The sequence below is a fragment of the Sinocyclocheilus anshuiensis genome, unplaced genomic scaffold, assembly GCF_001515605.1.
Source record: "Sinocyclocheilus anshuiensis isolate Anshui unplaced genomic scaffold, SAMN03320099.WGS_v1.1 scaffold1228, whole genome shotgun sequence".
Classification (NCBI taxonomy): domain Eukaryota; kingdom Metazoa; phylum Chordata; class Actinopteri; order Cypriniformes; family Cyprinidae; genus Sinocyclocheilus; species Sinocyclocheilus anshuiensis.
The window spans coordinates 458,759-466,114 of record NW_015547716.1 but is presented as its reverse complement, the minus strand read 5'-3'; the positions used below and the strand labels follow the sequence as shown (position 1 = coordinate 466,114).

At 44.5% G+C, this 7,356-nt stretch overlaps 1 long non-coding RNA gene across 2 annotated transcripts; it reads left to right on the top strand.

Moving 5' to 3' along the window:
* The first annotated feature begins 71 nt into the window (after positions 1–71).
* LOC107704202 (uncharacterized) lies at positions 72–6,731 on the top strand. 2 transcript variants are annotated; one of them, XR_001635921.1, is made up of 3 exons: positions 72–616; positions 6,255–6,333; positions 6,700–6,731. It is a non-coding gene; the product is annotated as an uncharacterized LOC107704202 (long non-coding RNA). The 2 variants fall into 2 exon arrangements; XR_001635920.1 differs by having other exon boundaries at positions 72–646.
* Positions 6,732–7,356: the final 625 nt, after the last annotated feature.

Sequence of the window (7,356 nt, the reverse complement as noted above, 5' to 3'; positions counted from 1 at the left end):
CAACGGCTCTGTGTAGTTAATGCTGCTCAATGTGAAAGCATGCACGTGATGGAGATTTACCCATACAGTGCAGATGTCAGCAGTATGATGTCAGTGGCTACCATTCCAGCTGCACAACTAGATGAACTGCCTGTGTCTTGCAGAATACCTTCAGCACATTCGTCTGCAAGTTCACATCACAGCCAATCCAGAACAAAGACCAGCAGAAGTGGTGGATCCAGCCGGACAACAGCTTCACGACTGACAGAGCTACAGGCAGCTATTGTAGAGGAGAAACTGAAGAGCATGGAGCTTGCAGAGATGCAGAGACAGATGGTGGAGGAGAGCAAAGCTGAAGAGCAGTGTGAGTTCCTGGATCAACAAGCATGCCTTGCGCTATATGAGAGAGAAGATTTACTCAGAGAACAGCAGAGGAGAAGTCCTCAGCTAGATGAAGAGGCTTGTGCAGCACACAAGACCAAAGAACTGATCACCAAACAGCTCGAAAGCCAGCGCCGCATTAAGCAGAAGGAGATGGAACTGGAGAAAGCACATCTCATCGCATCACTTCTTCAAGAAACAGACTGAAAATGCAACAGCCATTCCACAAGCCAGAAGTGAACTTGACCCAGGGCAGGTACAGGCCGATATACTCTGTGCGCAGAAGGTAGAGGTTGCTCACCACACACCACATCAGTTACTGTTTCTGATAATACACAGCACTCTACACCTTACCTACATCAGAGTAATCCTGTCACTATTCAGCCTACGATTTCACATTCTGTTCCTGAGCACATTACATCTCTCTCTACATCCAAACCATTACATGCAGAACCTGTAACTGTTGTTCCTTCTCCAATCTATCCTGTAGCATCGCTAAGCGTGTCCCCCCAACAGGTAAAATTGTCTACTGTAGATGTTTACCCTCCTACAACAGTGCAGCCATCCTTGTCTTTTGATAGACAAACCTATAGTCTAGGTCAGTCAGGTGCCAACCTTACATCTCTAGCTAAACCAAATATGTCTCAAGATTCAACAGGGACCAGCTTTGCCCAGCAACCTACCTTTTTAGTCCCAGCAGACTCTCAACCTCATCCTCCAATAGGTCAGTTTCAACAACCTGTTAGGCAACTGCAGTTTAGCCCACAGCCATTATCAGTACCTAGTGTTCCTGGTGTACAGCCACCAGCCCCACTTACAATGATGGACATGTTGATTGCTAGCTCCTATGGTATACCCAAACCAGCTCTCCCTAAATTTGATAGTGGTAAGGAGTCTGACTTTGCCCTACTCAAAATGGCACTAGACAGTCTCATAGGTGGCCATGCTCATCTCACAGAGCAGTTTAAATATCAAGTGCTGCTAGACAGATTAAAGCTACCAAGTGACTACAAATTAGCACAAGCCTACATGCATGACCTCACTCCATACACGACTGCATTGCAAGTCCTCCAAGACAAATATGGGCAACCCCGTCAACTTGTACACAGTGAACTTGGAGCTATATTGAACTCTCCACCAGTCAGAGTAGGGGATGCTGAAGCATTTGATAACTTTGCGCTCTCAATACACGGTCTTGTGGGCATGCTTCGTTCTTTGGAGGGTGAGAATGGCTACGAACTGAAATGTGGCTCACACGTAGACAGACTTTTAGTCAAACTGCCTGCCAGCTACCGTGATGGGTTTGTTGAGCATGGTCTAAGTCGTGGTATACTTATCACAGGGACAGAAAAAACATACACTCTTCTGGACCTATCAGCATGGCTTCAGCTAAAATCACAGGCAAAGCACATCTCCAGCAGAGCTGTTGACATGTTTCAAGAGCAGATGAAGCCTTGGAGGAAAGGGAAGATAAGTCAGAGTCAGCCATTATCTTCTGTGTACTACAACACCAGTAGTAGTCCAGATAAATAACCCTTTACCTCTTCATCTCACCGTATCTTCCCGCCAAAGCCCAGAGACAAGCCTAAACCTTACTGTCCATAATGTGACACACGTGAGCACTATCTCAGTTTGTGTTCAAAATTCAAGTCACTGACAACTACCCAGATCGCCGAGTGGCTTAAAGGCAAAAGTTGTTACCGCTGTGGACGCAATCACAAACCTGAGGCTTGTACCCTCAAGAAGCCCTGTAATATATGTCAGAAGCAGCATCTCACAGTACTACATGATGTGAATATACAGGAGCCCAACAAGATTCTCATGGTTAGTACCCCTCCAGACACCATTTATCTTGACCGTCCCAACCGTCCTCAACAGGTCATGTTAAAGGTGGTCAAAGTACTTTTGCATAATGCCGAACATTCACTTGAGGCATATGCTTTGCTGGACGATGGTTCTGAGCGGACTATCCTCCTTTCTTCCGCTGCACATTATCTCCAGCTACAGAAAGAACCAGAAACACTCTCACTGAGAACTGTACGACATGAGGTTGTTCACCTGAAAGGGGCATCTGTTTCTTTCGAAATTTCCCCAGCTGACAACCCAAGACATAGATACAAGATCGATCATGCATTCACAGCTGATGACCTGGGTCTTTCCGAGCATAGTTACCCAGTGAAAGTACTGATGAAGAAGTACAGGCACTTACAGGGACTGCCAATCCCAGCAATTGACAAAGTGTACTACTGGTTGGTTCCGACTTTCCACATTTGCTCATCCCTACTCAGCCTGTTTGTGTTGGCCCTTCTGGGGGACCTATAGCAATATGTACTTCCCTTGGTTGGACACTTCAAGGTCCTGCCAGCTTGATTCCTCTCCCCTTTTATGAGCAGCAGTGTTTCTTTACTGCAGTTGAACCTACCCACTTTGATCTTCAGAAGCATGTGGAGAAATTGTGGCAAATTGACACTTTGCCCTATATCAGTGAGAAAGCCGCCACCCGATCCAAGCTTGATCAGCAAGCATTTGACTTGCTTGAGCAGCGCACTGTAAGGGTGAATGTAAATGGCATCATGAGATATGCCACACCACTTCTCAGACGGAAGGACAGTCCTTGTCTAAAAGCACCCAAATCTGCTTGTCTTTCACTGCTTCGAAGTACAGAGCGAAGGATCGTAAATTACACTGAACAAGCCATGACATATTGTCAAGAGATCCAGAAGCTGGAAACTGCAAGCTATGTAAAGAGATTGACACCTGAGATTGTAGATTCCTCTACTGAGTCATGGTACCTCCCTCATCACTGAGTCCACCACAATAATAAAGCAAGGCTTGTTTTCAATTGCTCATATCAGTACAGAGGACAAGTGCTGAATGATCACCTTTTTCCTGGTCCCATCCTGGGTCCTTCCCTTCTTGGTGTCCTACTCCGGTTTCGTGAGCACACAGTGGCTATCAGTGGAGACATTAAAACAATGTTCCACCAGATCAGACTTTTGACAGAAGATCGCTCACTGTTACACTTCCTCTGGAGGGACATGAAGAGGGACGAAGAGCCAAGTGTTTTTGAGTGGCAGGTTCTCCCATTTGGGACTACCTGCAGTCCTTGTTGTGCCACATATGCGCTACAAAGACATGTGAAAGACAACAGTGAAGGCTACAAAGATGTTCAAAGGTCTGTAGAACAGGCATTCTACGCTGATAACTGTTTGCAGAGTCTTGACTCCCCAGAGAAGGCCCGTAACCTCATCGACAGGATGCGCAGTCATTTGTCTTCTGGTGGGTTTGAAATTCGCCAGTGGGCCAGTAATGTACCTGCTGTAGTAGAACACCTTCCAGTTGAAGCCAGAGCAGCCAGAACTGAACTGTGGCTTTCGGAACACTGTTCAGACCCACAAGAGCCAGCTTTAGGTCTCCGTTGGAATTGTCTCACTGACCACCTTGGATACCAACATCGCCAAGTTGACTGCTCTGAACCCACACTACGAAACGTGTACAAAGTACTGGCTACACAGTACGACCCACTTGGATATCTTATAACCTTCACAACAAAAGCAAAAATACTGATTCAAGATCTCTGGAAACTCAAGATTGGTTGGGATGACATCATCCACCCGAAAAGCCTGTTAGTACAATGGCAAGCCTGGGAGGCCGAGCTGGCCAATTTGCACACTGTTGAGATACCCAGAGCATACATACCACCATGTGCTGACACAGAAGGCACACAGAGAACCATCCATATCTTCTGTGATGCCTCTGAACGGGCATACGGATCGGTCGCTTACCTTCACACTCAAGATCAGCAAAACCAGATCCATGTAGCCTTTGTGATGGCAAGGTCCAGAGTGGCTCCCTGCAAACAGATATCAATTCCCCGTTTGGAGCTTTGTGCAGCTCTCACAGGAGCGCAGCTGGCAAAGTTGCTCAGTAAAGAGCTGTCTATTCCTGCGAGTGATATTATTCTATGGACCGATTCAACAACAGTCCTGAGCTGGCTGAGATCAGACTCCTGTCGCTACAAAGTCTTCGTCGGGACACGCATCGCTGAAATCCAGGACAAGACTTTAGGGTCAAATTGGCGATATGTCAATACCACCAATAACCCAGCGGATGACCTGACTAGGGTGAAGACTTTGTTAGAGTTGAGCAAATCTCAGCACTGGAGTCAAGGACCACTGTTCCTCCATCAACATCCCAACACCTGGCCATCCCTGCCTGAATTAGCAGCTCCTGATGACCGTGATGAGCTGAAAAAACAATCATTCTGTGGAAATGCATGTTTTGTCAAGTCTCAACCTGACATCTCCAATATTAAGAGTTGGAAAGAACTGTTGAAGGCTACTCAACTGTCCCTTCACGGAGCGGCTGCTATCATGACTGCAGCAGATGTCATAGCAGCTGAACTACACCTGTTAAGACAAGCTCAGAGGGACAGCTTCCCAGAAGAGGAAAATGACCAAAGGTAAATCCATATCGGCCCAGAGTCATCTTGCTTCACTTTCTGCCGAGTATGATCAAAAACTTGACTTAATCCGAGTCGGGGGACGACTCCGCCGAGCTGAGGGCCTAGATCCAGACACAATACATCCCATAATACTAGACCCTAAACATCAGATTACAATGCTCTTAATCAAAGAATATGACAACCAGCTTCTGCATCCAGGTCCAGAACGGGTCTTAGGTGAAATCAGACGCAAGTACTGGATCCTGCGTGGCAGAGAATCCATCAAGAAACACCAGTACAATTGTGAGACTTGTCAAAAGTGGAGAGCAAGTCCTGTAATTCCGAAGATGGCAGACTTGCCCCCCTCACGACTAAGACTGTACAAACCACCTTTCTGGTCCACTGGTATAGACTGTTTTGGCCCTTTCACTATTAAAATAGGCAGACGCACAGAGAAGCGCTGGGGCATCATATTCAAATGTATGACAACAAGTTGCATACATCTTGATCTTTTAGAGAGCATGGATCACTTCCTGATGGCATTAAGACGATTTGTATCACATCATGGTAAGCCATATGAGATACTGGCTGATAGAGGCACAAACTTCAGAGGAGGAGCCACTGAACTCCAGGAAGTCTTCGCATCGTTACAAGGTCCACTTGAAGAACATCTAGCCGGCCAGGAAATTGCTTTCCAGTTTAACCCTCCACATGCTCCACACTTTGGAGGAACCTGGGAGCGAGAGGTACGGTCGGTGAAAACTTCTCTTCGGGTAGTCTTGGGCAATCGAACAGTGACTGAAGCAGTCTTGCGTACAGTGTTGGTAGAGGTCGAGGGAATCCTCAACTCTAAGCCACTCGGTTACGTTTCATCAGATGTTGCCGACCCAGACCCTGTCACACTGAATCTGTTACTGATGGGTCGTCGGGATGCCTCACTCCCACAAGCAATCTACTCATCTAGTGATCTGTTAGGGAGAAGACGGTGGCGACACAGCCAAATTTTAGCTGATCACTTTTGGGTAAACTTTATCCGGCATTACTTACCAAGCCTACAGCCCCGCCAAAAATGGCGTAAGGACACTGCCAATCTGAGTACTGAACAGATCGTCATGATAGTTGATCCACAGTTGCCCTGAGCTTTGTGGCCTATTGGCAGAGTGACTAAAACATTTGCAGGAGTAGATAATCGTATACGCACTGCAGAAGTGCAAGTGAAAGGGCGCACTTATCTACGGCCTGTTGCCCGGTTAGTTAAGTTGCCATCGTGGGAGGACGAGGAAGAAAATAGTAACTGACACTGAGACTTTCCTAAATAATTACAAATTTAGATACTAAATTTGGGGGCGGCAATGTAGGAAAGTCTTTTCCTTTAGTTTCACTTTAATATTTTACCACTAGATGGCGCATATCTTTCATCTTACTGATACCTATACACCTTCCCTTTAAGACGCTGCGTTTTATACACCACACGTGCTGGGTCAGAGTGAGCATCCGAGCTTTAAAGTTGTGTGCGTTCATGCAGAAAAGTAAGTTTATTTTGCATTCTCTAGCAGAAACATGCATGTCAATAATGTTGATGTTATTGTGATGATGTTGTTAATCTTGTAAGCGCATATTTGCACAGTATTATGTTATTTGCTAATCTACATTAGGTAGCTAACATGCTAGTTCCACGTGCAATAGTGCATTGTATATAAATCTTGATCTGTTAGCCATTTTAAGATTGTTTGAGATGCTACACTATCATAATTGTGAATTTGTAAGAGAATTTCAGACCATTGATGATTATTTATCTGTGTATGTTTAGAATGTAAATGTTTAACATCTGTACTAAGTTAATAGAAAGGCTGTAATATTTTATATCTAATTTATACAATTTTCCTCTATTTCAGACCACACACACATACACACCCCAAATACCCCAATGCTTTTGCCTGTATACATTTATGCTCACCAAAGTGGCCTGTATAAACCCAACTCATTAAAGCTTTCTTGGATGTGACTCTCTGAGCCCTTTACTCTCTTACCGGAGTCGCCAGTTTTCAAAGGTCTATCAGAACAATCCAGAGGTTCCACCTCATACAAAGTAAAAGAACAGCATTTATATATATATATATATATATAAACAATTTGTAATAAGTATATCTTTACTGTCACCTTGTTGAATAAAAGTATAGATTTTTTTTAAACTTCTAACTGAATGGTGATGTATCAGTTTTTTGTCACATTCAAATTGGTTGTCATAGTAACGGCACTAATTTGTGGAGATTCAGCGCTTTGTGATGTACACTAATATGAACGCATTATTTGCAAATTGACTGTTAGGATAAACATTTTGCACAATTTATTATCTGTAATACCATTATAGCCACTGGATGCCTGTATAGCTCTATTTAACAATCCCCAGTTGCTAAGAAATTGTCATCACACATAAATTAATTTTATTCCATTTGGATTTGGATACATGTTTAGATATTATCAGTGGCTACTTTTTGTCTTTATCTGTTTTTTGTTCAATTGTTGTCCGTTATTGCATTGTTTCAGTCAAA